The sequence below is a fragment of the Martes martes genome (genome assembly GCF_963455335.1).
Source record: "Martes martes genome assembly, chromosome: 14".
Classification (NCBI taxonomy): domain Eukaryota; kingdom Metazoa; phylum Chordata; class Mammalia; order Carnivora; family Mustelidae; genus Martes; species Martes martes.
The window spans coordinates 62,660,488-62,678,416 of NC_137902.1; positions in this window are offsets into that span (position 1 = coordinate 62,660,488).

Sequence of the window (17,929 nt, forward strand, 5' to 3'; positions counted from 1 at the left end):
AAATAAATATTTCATTTATTTATTTATTTGACACAGAGAGAGAGAGAGAGAGCACACAAGCAGAGGAGAGCGACAGGCAGGGGAGAAGCAGACTCCCTGCTGAGCAAGGAGCCCCATGCACAGCTCGATCCCAGGACCCTGGGATCATGACCCAAGCCAAAGACAGACGCTTCATTGACTGAGCCACCCAGGCGCCCCCAAATCCAGTTCTTCTTGGAGTAATTCATCAATAAGCGTGTGTGAAGGGAGTGCCCAAAGAACTCAGTAATCCCTCAGGAAGTTTATCGTGAGCAGTCTCTTAAAAAGGCAAATAGGCTTGTAACAATTCAGTTTTTGATATAACAAAAATCTTAGTTCCTGGAGGCGTGGTGCTACACAGCGATCAGTACCTCCTTCGTCAGCACCAACAATATGTGAAACGGGGTTTCTCAAATGGACCGAGGCTGAGACTGGGACATCTAAGTAGAGGAGCACTAAACACAAGTGACACCCTCTCCCGCTTCTCCCACTGGGCATCCCCATGATTTCCCTGGGGGCTGAGATGCTTCCTGGAAGAACTCCGTGTCTGTAACTAGAGATGCTAGCACAGGCATGACTGGCTGCAGACAGACTCACCCCCCAGAGGGGTGCCACGGGGGCACCTGCCACCTCAAGGTCATGGTGAGCCTCTTGGCCCAGCCCCCTGGTCAGTAACCTGACTGAACACGGAAAGCGACAAATGCTGTAAGTCAGGGCCTTTCCTACACCTAGCCGCCCCCCACCCCGGCCAGCTGTTTCTATTTACCAGCATACCATTGGGAGAGTCCCCCAAAAAGAGCACGTGTAGGGAATGAGGTGCTGGGAGTGACAAGCCACAATCAGCAACATGGTGTGGGACGGTCTAAAAACTGTTCCTTTGCCTTAACCTGTGGCTGAAGCTACGGCGTCCTGTGCCACTCCTGCTTTTTCATCATCCCGACCTCGGTGATGTCCAAATAAAGTGAATTTGGAATTTTCCCCTATGTTCACGTCTCCAGGGGTCTTTCTCAACAGCTCTGAAGCCTATTCCACAGGAGGACGGCAGCTCTGATCGGTGGTTCTGCCCCTTCCTGTGGCAAGAACCAACGAAGTTCCCCCAACACAGGAGCTGCCTTCTAGCATCTAGGAGAGCGCCAACAGGGAGGGACGGGAGTCATTCCCCTCCTAGTGTCATAGACCGGACATTGCACGTGCAGGGTGATTAGCAGGGCTCAGCATCCCTCCGGCTTAACGGGGGAAAATGGGGCAAGGACACAAATTACCCAAGTGGGAGGTAAAAGGGAAATTATGAAGTATTATGGGAGCGCACGGGGAAACAGTGTTTCCTGCTGGGAGAAATCGGAAAACTTCCCAGAGGGAAACTGATATTTGAATTGGGGCTTAAAGGCTAAGTAGGCTTTCAATAATAGATGTGGAGGAAGGGGAGTGTTTGGCAAAAAGTATTCTAGGTCATGAAGACAGCATAGGCAGAAGTACTGTATTGTTTATACTGCTTATTTTCCGTGTATTATGATGTTTTGACATCTCAAAATCCTTTCTGGCTGGGGAGAGACTACCTTTCCTGGGACTAATCAATTCTGAGAGCTAGCAACGGCTCCCTGGGAGGGTGCCTTTGATAGACGAACCCACCAATCCAGAGCCCTTTCTCGTCTCTGGCCAGTGCACGCTAAGAGGCAATATTCCTCTGCCTGAATATTCCCAGCACCAGCTACCAGGCAACTAGAGACCATCCCAAAGGCTTAGAGCCTTTCGTATGCATGGTAGCCAGTCCTAAGCTGTTTGCCCTGTCCTGCCCTGTTTCTCCTACAGAAACCCCAAAAGAGACTCCGTCTGGGTTTTCCTCTGGCCCGGTCTTGGCCCACCAGACCAAAATCTGGCGTTCCTCACATGGCCCTGCCTGGCACAGTGCACCTTCTGTCTCTAGGACCTGTGATTCTAACACACTTCGTTTTCCTGCATGTCTCCTGTGTCCCCTCCTGTGGCCATACCTGACTGACCATCTCATAAAGGAACACGCAGCTATAAAGGAAGGAAGTTCTGGTTCACTGGGCTGTGCGTGTTTAGGAGGCGAAACTGAGGGGCGGTTGACCAAGTCTGTGAAGGATCTAGACCTCTGTGATGGAAAATCGATGACAGAAGCTTCTGAACAGGGCAGTACCAGGGGCAGAGCTGTGTTTCCAGACAAGGCTGGACAAGGCTGGAGGCAGGAACCTAACAAAGTTGCTGGAGCCATCCAGATGAGCGGGCATCAAGGCACAGGGAGAATAAAGAAGAGTCAAGGACTAGAAGAAGTGATGTCATCACTTCTTGATGAAGTGATGTCATCAACAGAGAAAGGGAACTACGAAATCAAGTTTGGGGACAAAGATGAAGAATTTGGTTCTTAAGTTACAAGAATAAAACTTCTGTATAGGCTTTAAGGTAAAGGGAAGGATTCATAACATTTTGAATGATTGTTGACAAGTTACCATGATAGCATCAAAATGAAAACCTGTTACAAAGTGATCGTTTTGACTTGCATTTTGTTCATCATAACGAACGTGAGCATCTTTTTATTCATTCACTCATTCATTCCACAAATACTGAATGTCTACTATGTGTCAGTGCCAGACTGTGTGAGAGATATAGCAGTAAGCGCAAGAAACTAAATTCCCTGACCCTGGCTTCTAGCGAAGCACAATGAACAATAACCAGAGGAATAAGAAAATAGATAGTGTACCCAAGGGTGATCAGTGTTATAAAGAAAAAAAAGGCAGGAAAGGAGAATAGAGTATGCTGGCAATTGAGGGTGCAGTTTTAAACAGGGGAGGTCTCAAAAGCTTCACAGGTAAGGGTGTGGAGAGGAAATCTGTCAAAATAGCAATTTAGGCAGAAGGAAGAGTGAGCATAAAGGCCTTTGGCTGGATCATATCTGATTTCCTCTTTTCAAATATTTACTGAGAATTAATTGTTAGTACTCTGGGAACTGCCTGCTCATTTTTCTCTTAGGTTGCCAGTCTTCTTATTGATTTATAAGAGTTCTTTGCATGTTAAAGATATTGGTTCTTAAAAAAAAAGGAAGAAAGAAAAGAAACTGGCCCTTTTTATGGCTGAATAATATTCCTCTGTGTGTGTGTGTGTGTGTGTGTGTGTGTGATAGAGAGAGTTTTTACTAGATCTTCCTTATCCATTCGTTCACTGATGGAGTTAAAAGGAAAAGAAAAGAAAAGAAAAGAAAAAAAGAAACTAGTCTTTGCCTAGCATTTATATTGCAAATATTTTCATCATTCGTGTTTGTAGGTATATTGCCATATATTTACCATATATGAGTATGTGTCATGTTTAGATATAATCATGGTTCAGAAGTATTAAATTTTATGCAATAAAAATTTTCAACCCTTTCTTTATTGCTTCTAGGTTTTGTGTTTTATTTAGAAAGTTTATCCCCACTCCAAGGATAAAGAAAAACTCATTCTTTTTTTTTTTCTTCCTTTAATTTTATGGTTAAATGAAAAAAGACACTTAGAACTTGGATCCTCTGAAACATATTGTAATAAATACAACAGGATTTACTACTTAAGAAACAAAGGACTCTTGAAATTAAAAAACTTCCAAGATCAAGGGACACCTAGGTGGCTCAGTCATTTAAGCATCTGCCTTCAGCTCAGGTCATGATCCCCAGGTCCTGGGATCAAGCCCCACGTTGGGCTCTCTGCTCAGTGGGGAGCCTGCTTCTCCTTCTCCCTCTGCTCTTCCCCCCAGCTTGTGCTCTGTCTCTCTCAAGTAAATAAATGAAACCTTTAAAAAAATAAAAATAAATTTTAAAACTTCCAATATCCAAGAAAATGGATTTCTAAATGCAATGTAGCAGGCAGGGACATGTTAACTGGGAAAGATCCTACTGAATTTGACTATGCCCAATGCCACCAGCCATCCTCTAGAGTCTTCCTTCCAGAGTGCTTCTGTGTCACTCAAGTTCTACAAGATGACTACAGGTATTGGGTGAAAAAAATGTCCATGTTAAAAGAAGTTTGGGAATGTTGGAATACTATTTTTTAATTCCAGGACAATGGAGATCCTCTAATATGTTAATCTCACTGAGCGTCTCCAGCGAGAGCACTTTTGTTTCATAACGCAGCTGGGGAACCGGTGTTCTCTGCCTGCAGCGGTGATTCCTAGACTTGGTTACATCAGAAATACCTTGAGAGATTTTTATAACACAGACGTTTCAACCTCATGTCTGTTCCACTGAATCAGAATCAGTGAGGATGACAAGCGCAAGTTTTTCTAGCTCTCACTGACTGGTGTTTTGGAATCAGTATCCAGAGCAGACAGAGGTTCCGCTAGCAAATTAGAGGTAAATTTTTTGAATGCGGAAAATTATTGAAATTATTGAAAGCGGAAATTATTTGAATGACTATTTTCTCAATTCTCCCAAGGATGGGACACTGTTCTTGATGCACTGGGGGGAAGCTAATTCATTGCGTTTAATAAATTCTTGAGGGCATTATGATTTAATTCTTTCCCAAAACCCAGGTTGAAAAGAGCTGGTCTACAATATCATGTGATAGCTACGACAGAGCTATATATACGGTTCCTATGGGGAGGAAAAAATTGACCCCCTTATATCTTACCACCTCATAGCCCTTACAAACAACACTAAATGTTGAATCTGGTAGCAAAGATGGGCAAGAGGACTGAAATTACACTAAACTCCATGGGGCCAGCACACTCACTTGTGGCTGCTCAAATTAATAGAGTTCATTAATAACACAGAGTCGTTTGTAATAAGATCTAATTTTTTCTTTTATTCTAACCTCACGCCTTTACGCTGTTTACAGTTATCTCCTCCACCAGGTCCTCAAAAGAAAAATATCATGTACTTTAGACTCCCTGAACTTTAATGCCTTGTGAAAAACTAGGTACATTCAGTTTTGAAATTAAGAATGATTTTAATAACATGAGTAACCTAATGTGTAACCATAGTGCCAAATATATCATGCTTATTGTTATAATTATTTCTCTTTCTAAATCAATTGGTTTGTAAGCTCAAAGAGTGCATTTCATTATAACCTAATTGGATTCACAGAGCTGTGATCTCCTTGTAACCCTAATCCCTATTACAAAATGGAAAAATCATCATTAAATTTGATTTATACACTCCTTTTGGGTACTGTCACCTACATTACCCTCATGGCAAGGATTTTCTATTAAAAAATCTCTCTCTGAACTAAGAATTCTAGTCATTTAGAATAACCAAGTTGAACACATCTTATATCCTAGTTAGTATAAAAATTTAACACTTTCATTCCCAGCTATCGAAACTACTACTCAGTCAAAGCGTGAATCACTGAAAACCACAATTACCAAAGCAGGTTCTGAAAAGCATTACTCCTATGAAATGCTCTGTGAAGAAGGGGTTTTAGGGTCCAAGAACTTGAGGTACTGTTGAAATTCACTATATATCTTCATATCTTATCTCCTTTAGAATTTCTACAGGTTTTTCTTAAGTTTCTATTCAAATTTTTCCAAACTCGTTAGATCAAAAATTCTTTTTGAGTGTCTCATTTAGTGACATCCTACAAAACAGTCTGGAAATTGCTGAGCTGGATTAACATTTATGGAACATCTATTATATGCGCTAGTTTCACAACAAATTTATTTAACATTACAATAAACCCCACTTTAGCTGGTGCCAACATACTGTGTGAAATCATCCATTCCCCAGGTTCAGATAGTTCCTACTTCAGACAACAAGTCATAGGAAAATCGAAGAAACCAGAAGATCTGCTGGATTTCAATCCCACAGACAGTTCTTTCTCTCTCCTGTGATTACGGAGTCCTCTGCGAACGCTCAGTTTTATGTTTGGTAGATGTGGTGACATTTAGCTCGGGATGGACAACCTAGGTTGCATGGTCATGTGGGGACCTGTTTCAGCATTCAGTCTTCACCAGGACCGAGTGCAACACTGAGAATTATTTGATAAGTAAAGAGTAAACATTTTCAGAAGAGGGCATGATTTAGCTCTAAAATCCCACAGCTCTGCACTGTGATTACCCTATGGAGGTTTCTCAAAGCTCCATACAGGATCTCTAGCTGCCAGGCTGACTGGGCATAAGGCCCAGATAACACAACAGTCCGGACCAGCGAGGCCCAGTCAAAACTGGCATACTGACAGGTTGTTACCTGGTAAATGGGTCAAAGTAGTACATTCAAATGCAACGTGTGTTGCCTTTCAAATCTAAAGAAACCCACCAAAGGCTGTACCTTCTTAGTGATAAAGGTATAAAGTATAGCCATTTGTCTTCCATTCTTTAGGAAATACCACATGCCCCAGGACACACAACTCCTAGAAATTTCACCAAAAAGACATGCCTTGAATTTCCATGTGGTTTTTCCCACCCCCAATGTGCAAGCATTTTACGGAGGCATCTAAAGAACTTGTTACTTGCTACTCACCTGGTCCACTCAGTGCGAGGCATCCGGTCATGGACTCACACTCCGTGCTGTAGAAAATGGTGAGCCGATCTTGGTCTCTAGGGGACAGCCTATTGCCCCAAGCTGGAATGTTGACACAGCTCTGAATGAAAATGATGAAGGTATACTGCTGTCCCTAGCAGATAAGGCAAAATGCTTTTGATGTATTTTGTTATTCAGAACTGGGGGCGGTGGGGGGCAGACGTTATCCAGATCAGTGGCTGAGTCCCAGCTATTGTTCCAGCAGGGAGCCCACACCCGTAAGAGCTGTAGTTGGAACTGCAATCATCAGCAGCTGTTATTATTCCAGACTCATCTGTATTCTGTAGGGACCAGACAGATGAGTTGATGTTGATGTGAAATAAATCGATAGCCCTTCAGCTTTCAAGAGTTTGAGGGTGGTGCCGGGTCTTTGCAATTACTTTGGGGATGCAGTGTGAATCGCTGTTTACTGTTTGGGGGAAGCATATAACAGACAAGGACTTCCTCTTAGTCTATCCTATCATAAGCCTCCTACTCCAGCGGTTAGGATGCCATTGTGGGGGTATTGCCAGTAGCTAATTAGATCTGCTCCAACCATGCTTTTCGAGATTAACACAGTATGGTTTTGCAGACCTCTTAGGCCAGGTGTGATATGAGCTTAGGTTAACTTTCCATTTTCTACCTAAACTCCAAAGTCCCCACTCTAACTAATGGACCGCAGGAGCATTTAGAATCCTTAACAGGTTTGCATGGGCTCAGAGCCAGTGAAAAACAATTTCTAAAAATTTCGGGTATTTTACTTTATGTACTATGATTCACCCTGGTAAATGGCCATAGATTCCTTTGAAAAAAAGCTAGGTAATAGACTTTCAGTATGTAATTGTGCCAGTGTTGTAAGATGCAAGCATCAGGTTGAAGGCCCTCCATTAATAGGGCCCTGTGAACTGGCTCAGATTAGAAAATGTGAATGAGACTATGACTGTCAATGACTTAGGTCTCTTGTAATCAAACAAATGGCTACCTATCTATTTCAGTCCAAGGTACATCATAATAAATCAGGTGCCCCCCAACATGCCTGTGAGTAAAACTAGTCTGAATACTGTTCTGGTCCTACCACTCCCTACAGTAACCACATCTACTTTGTCTCTGGACATTAAGTGCTGCCACTCTACTGCTCCCACTTCAGGCTCCCCTTATCCTCACTGTAATTAAAGAGGAGAGCTCTTTTCAGTTATGGCATTTCCCATCATTATCTCTGAATTGCAGAAGACAGCTATGGCAAAGCTTTCCAAGGGTACTTTTTCTTTGTCTCATTTGCCTTGGTTATGAAGAGTCCAATGGTCCTTCTGAAAGAATACAGTGAAAGAGTGGGGAGCAGGACACACATGATATATCCTCTCCAATATTCTAGACTCCTAAGTCTTTAGATTCATGCTTCTATGTTATATCAAGAATGTTCTAGCAACTCAACTTCATTTAATGTAGGTCATCATTGATTTCACTTAAAATCAACTAACTAGATCAAATAAAGCCACTCTCAGTTGCTTAAGTTAACATAATGAATCTAGAATTTCTGGTAAGTACCTCAAAAGAAAATGTTGGCCTGTTTCTAACTGGTCTGTTAGGTTTGCCATCCATTCTCACACATATTCTCCAAGTTTCTGCCAATTTAAATCAGCCATGTCACAAAATTCTTTTGGCATTTAACCTATCCCCTATTAGTTAGACTTTGTAGTTGTTCCCCTATACCATGTTGGTTGCCAATCTGGAGATGGCAGGGATGGGTCTTAAGAAAGATCAGCATCCCCTTCCAAAGTAATTGCCTAAGGTAAAGTTGTAATAGAGTTGTCAAGCAAAGGGAAATCAAAAAAGCAGGAAGACTTGGTGGGATTTGGGGATTTACCCGTGCAAATTTCCCGATTCCAACTCTCAGGGTCTCCATCAATGCTATAATTTTTGTAAAAGATATCTATACTTACACAATCATTCAGCAATATGCAGAATTAGACTTTAACTATAGTTTTAAGATATGTTAATACCACAATTACAAGAGATAATGTATTTTTTAGGACAGTCATAATTATGATTTTTCAATAGTCTAAACCTAAGAATTTAAAACCCCAAGCTTATAAGTTCAGTTAAAATTTGCACTAGCCCTTTTCATTATTCTTACCTTAGTAATCAATTGTAACAGCCACTTGGTTTCCCAAAGACTTCCTCTCAAATAAACATTTCATTCCAAGTAAAAATATATGAAATGGATAAATATATATTTTGCCAGTGAATGTCATGAATCACCACTACCAGTTATCAATGCCCTTAAACCTAAGTAGACCACATTCCCATCTTTGAGAGTTTGTTTCCTGGAACTGCTTCTGGTACAGAATGCTTTCACAATATGTGTTCAGTAAGAAAAACAGAAACCACTCTAGAAGGTATTAAGTGTTTATAAGACCTAATTAGGACATTAGGCTCTTATAAAATCATTGGAAGGGATAGAAGACAGAAAGTCAGAGAAGGCCATCACTTGTTTTCAAGTTCCCTGCCAATTTTCAGGGAATCAGGATATTACTTCTCCTGTCCAGGCCAAGAACTCAAAAAGCTGCCAGAGACAGAAAAGATTGCCAAGTATTCTATTTGCTTTCCTTTATTTCTTGTTTCCTTGCAGTTTTGTAGGCACCATTGAAATGTGAGAATTTAGGTGCATCATTTCTGGGTTAGGAAAGAGAAAATCCCACATGTAACTCTCTAGTGGTCACAGCTGCCTACAGCACTGAAGTAACAGGTGACAGGTAATCTGGAGGTTGCTGCAAAATTCCATACCTGCCAAAACTAATGTAGCTTCCTGTTGTTGCAAAAAGTGTAACAGCCTCTGCATCCCTCTGCCTTCCAAACTGTGTATGAGTAACTCACAGGCAGAAATAAATTGGGACTCAGTTGGCAGGAAATTCCAAGAAATAGTTTCAAGGCTTCTAGTCCCTGCTATATGGGGATACAAAGAAAACAGGCAAGATGGTGCTGAGTACCAACAAACAATCTGAAAGAAAATATAAAGACAAAAACAGTAACTTAAAGATATAACCATAAAACAAGAAATGATAAAGAATGACAAACATTTTTCAATAAATGAGAAACAAAATATGGAGAAATTTAAAAACATAAGAATTGAAATGGAAAACTAATGGGTAGATGAAATGGCAGAATAGATATAGCTAAAAGAATAGTTATTGAATGAGAAGAGAATGTAAAAACTATATCCAGAATTCAACTCAGAGAGACAAAGTCATTGAATGTGTGAAGAAGTTAAGAGGAAAGAGGATAGAATGAGAAGGACTAATACATGTTCTCTCGAGTTTCCAGAAGTACATAAGTTAGAAAAGAAAATCGATCTTAAAAATAGTATTTGTTGAGACTTCCCTGATATCTCAGTTGTTGAAAGATCCCAGTTCTCAAATTCAAGAAGCCCAAATAACCTCCTAACTATGAAATACAAGGAAATCCATAACTAGGCCCACTGTGGCAAAATTTTGGAACACTATACCAAAAACAAACAAAAAAGATCTTAAAAACAGCCAAAGAGAAAAGAAAGATCACCTCTCAAGAAAAAAAAAAAAATAGAGTGACAACTGACTGCTGAACAGTAACAATGTCAATAAGAAGAGAATGGAATGATATCTTAGGTGTATGGAGAGAAAAGGACTATCAACTTAGTATTCAGTATCCAATGAAACTCTCATGAATGAGAGAGAATAAAGTCATTTAGATAAATAAAAACCGAGTTTAATACAGAATGGGAATAGTGTGGATAACCTCCAAACAAATAGTAGAGGAAATAAGGATAAGAAAAACTCCATCCAAAATGAAAGGCAAAAAAAGGAAAAAAAATTTAAAGCAAGACAAATAGAAATTATATAAAAAGATGGGGGTAGTAATACAGATGTATAAGTCACCATATCACTATAAATAGTTTACACTCTCAAATCAAAAAGCAAGTAATCAGATCAGGAAAAAAAATCAGTTATATGTTATTTGGGTAAAGACATACACAAAACTTAAGGACAAGGAAGACTGAAAGTAATAGGGTAGAAAGAGAACCAAGCAAATATCAACCAAAATTATCTGCTTTTGCTCTATAAACATCAGAGAAAATTGACTTTAAGGCAAAAACTTTAACAGAGATAAGAAGGGCCATGTGTAACAATGTAAGAATCAAGTCTTCGGGAAGGCATAGAATGCCAAATGTTTGTACCTAATAATATAGCCTAAAATAAATATAGACACTGACAGAACTAATAAGGTGCAGTTGATACGTGATTTAGCACAGTTTCTTCAATAGTTGATAGATTACAGAGGCAAAATAAATTCAGGAGGGATATAGATAGTATAATGAATAGTCAAATAAGTCAATTTTATATATATATGATATACATAGGTATATCATTGCAGCCAACATTAGGAGAATATACATAGTTTTAAGTATATATAAATACTGATCATGTAATAGGCCATAAAGCTAACATCAACAAACTCCAAAGGACTGGTGTCAAAGCAGCACATATTCTAACTGGTATGTAACAAATTTACAACTGATTACAAAAGATAAATGGGGGAAAAATCCTTTCAATTAGAAATTTCAAAAATATACTTTCAAGTACATATGGGCCAAAAAGAAAACATAATAAAATTAGAAAATACTTAGAATTGATGATTATAAAAACATTTCACACTGAAATTTGTGGGATATAACTAAAGAGGTACTAAAAGGGAACACTGTAGTCTTCAATGCTTATATTAGAAAAGAAGAAAACCTAAAACAACGAACTAAATTTCTGATTTAAGAAATTAGAAAAGCGGTAACAGAATAAATTCAAATAAAGTAGAAGATAAAACACAACAAAATTAAAATTAATGAAACATAAAAAGAAAAAGAACAAGAAGAAGAAACAACAAAGGTAAGACTTTATTCCTTGAAGAAATTAATAAAACAATAAATTTCTGGCTAGATAAACCAAGGACAAAAGAGAGAAGAACAAAGATAAGTTATTCTGAGAAACTTGAAAACTTAATTAAATGGATATTTTAGTAGGGAAAAATGCAGTATACCAAGAACTGACAAAAGTCAAGGAATAAGGACCTGAATAATCCTATGACTGATACAAAACCAAATCAGCAGTATAAAATCTAAAAACTAAGCCCCAGCAGTTTTATACACACATTCTAACAAATATTTAATTATGAATTAATTTCAAATTTGCAGAAACTGTTCTGGAAAATAGCAAATCCTAATCTAACTTTGATATCCAAATAATACAATGTCAACATAAGAAAGGAAACTTACAGACCAATCAGTCTCCACTTAAATGCAATAAAGTATATAAAAATAATATATACTGATCACATAGGATTTAGTCCAGGAATTCAAGTTTAGTTAATATTATAACATAACATGATATAAGCTACTATACTTTTCTACATTAAGAGGCTAAAGCTTGAAAACAGAATAAAATAAATCTCATTAGGTATAAAAGAAAACATCCCTTCAAATTTACATGCATTTGTGGGATATATAATTAAAAAGAAAATCTCTTAGCAACCAAAACCTGCAAAGAACTATAATAACCTGGAATGGGTACATACCTAAAACCCATACCAATCATCATACTCAATAATAAAACGTTAATATATGAGGATATTCCATGACCTTGAATAGGAAAAGAAACAAAAATGTACCAAGCATAAGACTATTGAAAAATGACTAAATTAACATTCTGATCTTTTGCTCATCCAAACACACACACACACACACACACACACACACACCCGTGAGAAAATCAGAGAAGATAAAGATCTTCTACAGGCTAATTTTAAAAAGAGAGAGAAAGAGAAAGAAAACTAATTCAATAGAAAGTAGCAATTAACATTTAAGGAGTCTCAACCTAACCTTGTAATCATGGAAGGTAAATTCAAACAAAAATGAAGTCTGCACACACATCCAGCAAAATGCTTAAATTCAAAAGACTGACAATGCTTAGTGCTGACAAGGAGGTGGATAAGAGCAACATTCATACCAGCTGGGGTGATGATAAATTAGTAAACTACTTCAGAAAACAATTTGTAATTACCCAGCAAAGTTAGATATACATTTTATAACATAGCAATTCCATGCACATGAGCGTGTGCTAGAGAAATTCTTGTGTATCTGCACCTAGAAAATGTATAAGAATGTTCATATCAACATTGTCCTTGATAAAGTTAATACGAATATCTGAACCCACAAAATGGTGATCAACCCAGTACCCCAGTCCACCTCACCTCATGCACTGGGCATGGAGCCTACTTAAACAACAACAACAAAAATACATATTTCCTATTCTTCCCTTTCCCTTTTTGTGCAAGGTGAGCACACAATACACAATATACACACAGATTCTGATTCAGGTATTTTTTATATACTGATGCACACTAAGAGGAAAGTGAGTTTCTAAAGAAAAGTAAATATGTTACTTGTTTCCAAGGAGTTTCAATTTTAAGAAAAATTAAGAGGCTTAGGCTGTCCTCCTTTCTCTGCTAAGAGGCTTAGGCTGTCGTCCTTTCTCTGCTACTAACTCTTCATGTGATTCTTGGAAAATCACACTATCAATCCCCAAGTATACAAAAAGAAAGGAGACTACAGGTTTCTAGAGTCCTATCCATCTCCAACAAAAAATGTCACAACAATGTCTGAGTTGTGGGTGCTGAAGTACATCAATCTTGAGTTAGACTGTGCAGAGATTCAGGATGTCACCCCAAAATACACTCCTTTGGCATATTGATTATTTTGAATTAAAGATACCTGAGAAACAGCTAATGTAAAAAGGATACTCTGACTCTCTTGTATCCTCCTGAAAGCAGGAGGTTAATCTGTCATGGAAAAGCTACCCTCTCTACCCAGGAGGGTAGGAGGCATCCTTATCACCAGGCAGGGAGTTTAGGGCTAATAGGCTATATGAACGAATCTTGTTACTTTTTCACCATTTTGTTACCCCCTAGCCCAAACTTCTTTGTTTTGTCAATTCTTCACAAATTTATTATTTTTGTCTAAAAGGTATCAAAGCTTCCTGCTTTTGGTCACTTCTTTGAGTCTCATACCTTTGTGAGGCTCCCCTACATATATATGCAATTAAAACAGTTTTTCTCTGGTTGATCTATCTTTTATTATGGGGAGGGGAGAAGTGTCACAGTCAAGAACCTAGAAAAACATTTTTCCCCCTCTACAATAGATCTGACAACTATTAGCAATGTCTCAATGTTTTAATCATGATGAGCTGATTTTTAATTTTTCCTCACTTTCCGTGCCAACCCTTCAGAGGTAAAGTCTGTAGAAAAGAACTTTAGTTGACTCAAATATGGCATTAACAAAGAAATGAGAATGAACATTTTGTTCATGTTTAGGGCAGTTTCTTTTTATGAAAGACTATTGAATGTTTTATCTGCTGGAGTCATTACCGGTATGTTTAAAAATGACTACTAGGGCACAAAGTACTAAAATAACCCATTCTAAGGACTTCAGACAGGATGCCCAGTAATAATCAGCATTAGGCTGATATATGAATAAATATTACAATGACGCAAAATAAGGAGAAAGATGGTGTGTTTAGCTCAAGTAGATTCAAGGAGTTGATGACCAATGTTGGAAATTTTTAGAAGCAATGTAAGTGGTCATTTGGTAAACAAAGCAAGTACATTTCTTGTGGTTGATTCTCTTTAATAGAAGTATATACTTTAATATTATTTCCAATAACACTTCTGTGAACATAATGGTCTATTAGATCTCAAATCTGAAATTCTCTGGGTTACGGAACTACAGAGGGACCTTGCCTTCAAGGGTTTTATAATTGGTTTGGAAAAACACATCAAAGCACAGTAATAACCTCATGCTGTACGATTACATATCCACTCAACTTCCTTTTCTCTCTCTTACTCCCTCTTTTGCATAAGATTTCCACATGAATAAAAAAATTTTTATTGAGCTGTAAGTTGTCACCTAATATTTTAGGATCTATAGATTTTCAAATATCTTTAATCCATTATTATTCCTATTTTCTGTCATCAAGAAATTGGAAATAATAGGTTCTCTCCTCAAGATATCAGACATGTGCTTTTTAGATTTAGTATTAGGAAAACATGGGAATATTTCAGATGAAAATAATTATTCAGAGAATGAATGCCAAGATAAAATGCTTCCCTTTCTTTTGTTAGGAGAACATTACTGGGTTAGGAATAATCATTCTGGGGCACCTGGGTGGCTCAGTGGGTTACAGCTTCTGCCTTTGGCACAGGTCATGATCCCAGGGTCCTGGGATTGAGCCCCACATCAGGCTCTCTGCTTCAGCAGGGAGCCTGCTTCCCACCCCAAAACCCCTGTCTCTCTCTGCCTGCCTCTCTGCCTACTTGTGATCTGTCTTTCATATAAATAAATAAAATCTTAAAAACAAAAAAAGGAAATAATCATTCTTCCACCAAAAGTTATTTCTTGCTTTAGCTCACTCTGTGTTCAGTTTATGCTGTTATAGCTTCATAATAGGTTTTTTTTTTTTTCTGGTAATATTCCATTTGATCAGGTGGAAGTCTAAGACCCTTGACCTGTGTTGGGAACCCATGCTGGGGAAGGATGAGATATTTGCACTGCTCAGACCTGAGGGTACAACTACAAATACTGTATAACACATAGATTCATTCATTTAAAGACATCAGACAGTTGTTGAATTAAAGAAGACAAGAATGACTACATCTCTCAAGTAGAGAGAACTTCAGCTCTCTGGCAATCTACAGCCACTTTTTCCTTTGGGACATATGCGGGTTCTCAGGGATTGGCAATCTGAGTTTTTCTCAGACAGCTGTGGGAAAGAAAAGCCAGCAGAGATTTTAATGGTCTTGCGGGGCTACAAAGATGTAATTAAAGTCTTGAGGGACCTCAAACACACAGTCTTTCAAGACATTTTCTAATTTCTGAGGCCATGAGGGCAGGTTATTAAAAAGCTAATCATAAAGCTTCTGAAACCCAAAGTAACATTTTTTTTTTCATGGACTTTTGGAGCTAGGGAGACAAAGAGTAGACTTTAGAACTTGGAAGTTAAGCCAAAACCTCTGAAAATCAGAGGGAAGTTTTTCACTGTTTCATAATGCTGAAGAGACAAAGATGAGATCCTGCTAAGAATAGGGAGGCCAGTGAACACAACCATTCATTCAGTTGAAAACACTGAAAGACAACACCTCAGTAACAATCAGAGGCATACTAAACCTTACCAAAACCGAAAGTCATTCTCAACTCAGTTCAATGTCTGATTGGTTTAAGTTTGGAACTGAATCAATCCCAATTTCATCTGCCTAGCAGAGGAAAAGATGAACCCACTGTGAAGGAAGAAAAAGTCATTTGGAAGTACATATTTTTTAATATACAATAACCAGCATTCAATAAAAAATTTCCAGACTCACTGTGAGTCAGGACCATATTATGAAAACCACAAGTAAAAGCATTCAATAGAAATAGAACCACAGGTTTTATAGATTTTGCAGTGAGTAGACAAGGACTTTAAAATAACTATGATTTATATGTTCAAGAATACAGAGAAAATAATTTTTTTAGAGAAAATAAATTTTAAAATGGATAATTTTTCAGAGAATTATTATCTCTAAAAAAGGATCAAATGAAAATTTCAGAATTTTGAAATACATATGATATTATGTGGTTAGTAGCGATTAGACACAGAACACAGGATTAGTGAACTGGAAGACTGACCAATGGAAAATATCCAAAGTGAAGCACGGAGAAAACAGGAATGGAAAGTAATAGAAAAAGCACAAGAGATATGTGGGACACAGTGAAAAGGTATTAATACATATAATAAGGAGCCCTAGAAGGATAAGAGAAAATGAAGCAGAAATCATATTTGAAGATATAATGGCCAAGAAGTTTCCCAATTTGAAAAATGATACCAACATACAAATTCATGAAATTCTGGCACAGATTCAAGAATAAACCATAAGCAACATAAATATAAAGAAAACTGTATCGAGGCATATCATGATTAAACAGCTTTAAACCAAAAGGCGAGGCAAGGGAAAGAATCTAGCTACAAGGTGAAGGCCAGAAACTTGGGAAAGGCTGTCTGAACAACAACAAAACAACGAGGATGATTTCCTGGATGATCCAGGGTGGTACACCTGGCAGGCTCTTTCAGAGACGGAGGTGACTGCTCTTGAGAATAGTACAGGATAACCTTGAGCTTCACTCTTAGTTCTCTTGTGTTAAGAAACCTAAAAACAATGATAAAATCCCGAGCAAATTTTTGCCCTAATTTATTTGAATCACAACGAATTTTCTCTCTGTTATCTCTAATAAATAATTTATGTAATTTATTCTTTGAGAAACACTCCAAGTTTCAGGAAGTGCTTGCTTTTTGCTGGATATCCTGAAGATCGAGGACTACTATCCCTGACTTTCTCAGCCAGGAGTCCAGCCTTGGAGAATCTGAGCCAAAGAAGGGAAGATCCGGAGTATCTGAGTATCTGAGTATCTGAGTATTGCCTAGGGGCACTTTCTCCCCTTTTCTCTCTCTCTTTACAAGAGTCCATCAGAAATTCGAATAAAGGAAGGTGAGAAATGGGCCAGTAATTGCATATTAAATTGCTCTCCACACATTTCTATACCCCTGATTTTGAACCACTTCTCTATATACAAATGAACCATCCAGAAATCCTATTAAAATGCAGATTCCAATTCAGTAGCTCTGGGGAGGGACCTGGGATTCTGCATTTCTAAAAAACACCTAAGCAATGCTGGAAACTGTTGGTCCATAGATGATTTTAAAAAATAAGGTTTTAGGTAAATTCAAAAATAACCTAAAAATTGGACACTCCAGCTGTTAACTGTGAGCTGCTTTAGGACAGAGTGCTTTAAGATAGAGTGCTTGAAGTTCTAAGAGAGAGAGAGAGGTGTCCAGTGGTTGTACTTTTCAAGTGTTTACTAAAGTATATTCTGAATATTAACTCTTATAGTTGCGAAAGTATGCATGTTCCCTAGAAGTAAACGGTTCCATGGCCAGAGAAGTTTGGGAAGAATTTGTATACTTTTTTCCCCTCTAGGAGATTCATAATGCACATTTGCATTTTAATGATTCTGAACCATCTGCAGTGGGAAAATATATTTAACCTGATAATTCATTTTTTTAACTATTAACCTTCTGAGAAAACGGTGTTCCATGAAACTAACTTTGGGAAATGCAGCCATACACAGCAGTAGTTTTCAAGCTCTGGTGTGTATCAGAAGTAGCTGGAGAGCTGATAGAGAACACAGATGCCAGGGCTTGCTGAAGTAGGATAGGTACTGGGCCTTTGTATTTTCACCAAATTCCCCAGGTGATCATGATTCCCACCAGTGTTTGAGAATCTCTGCTATAGAGTAATCTCAGAAGAGTTCATTACCATCTGGGG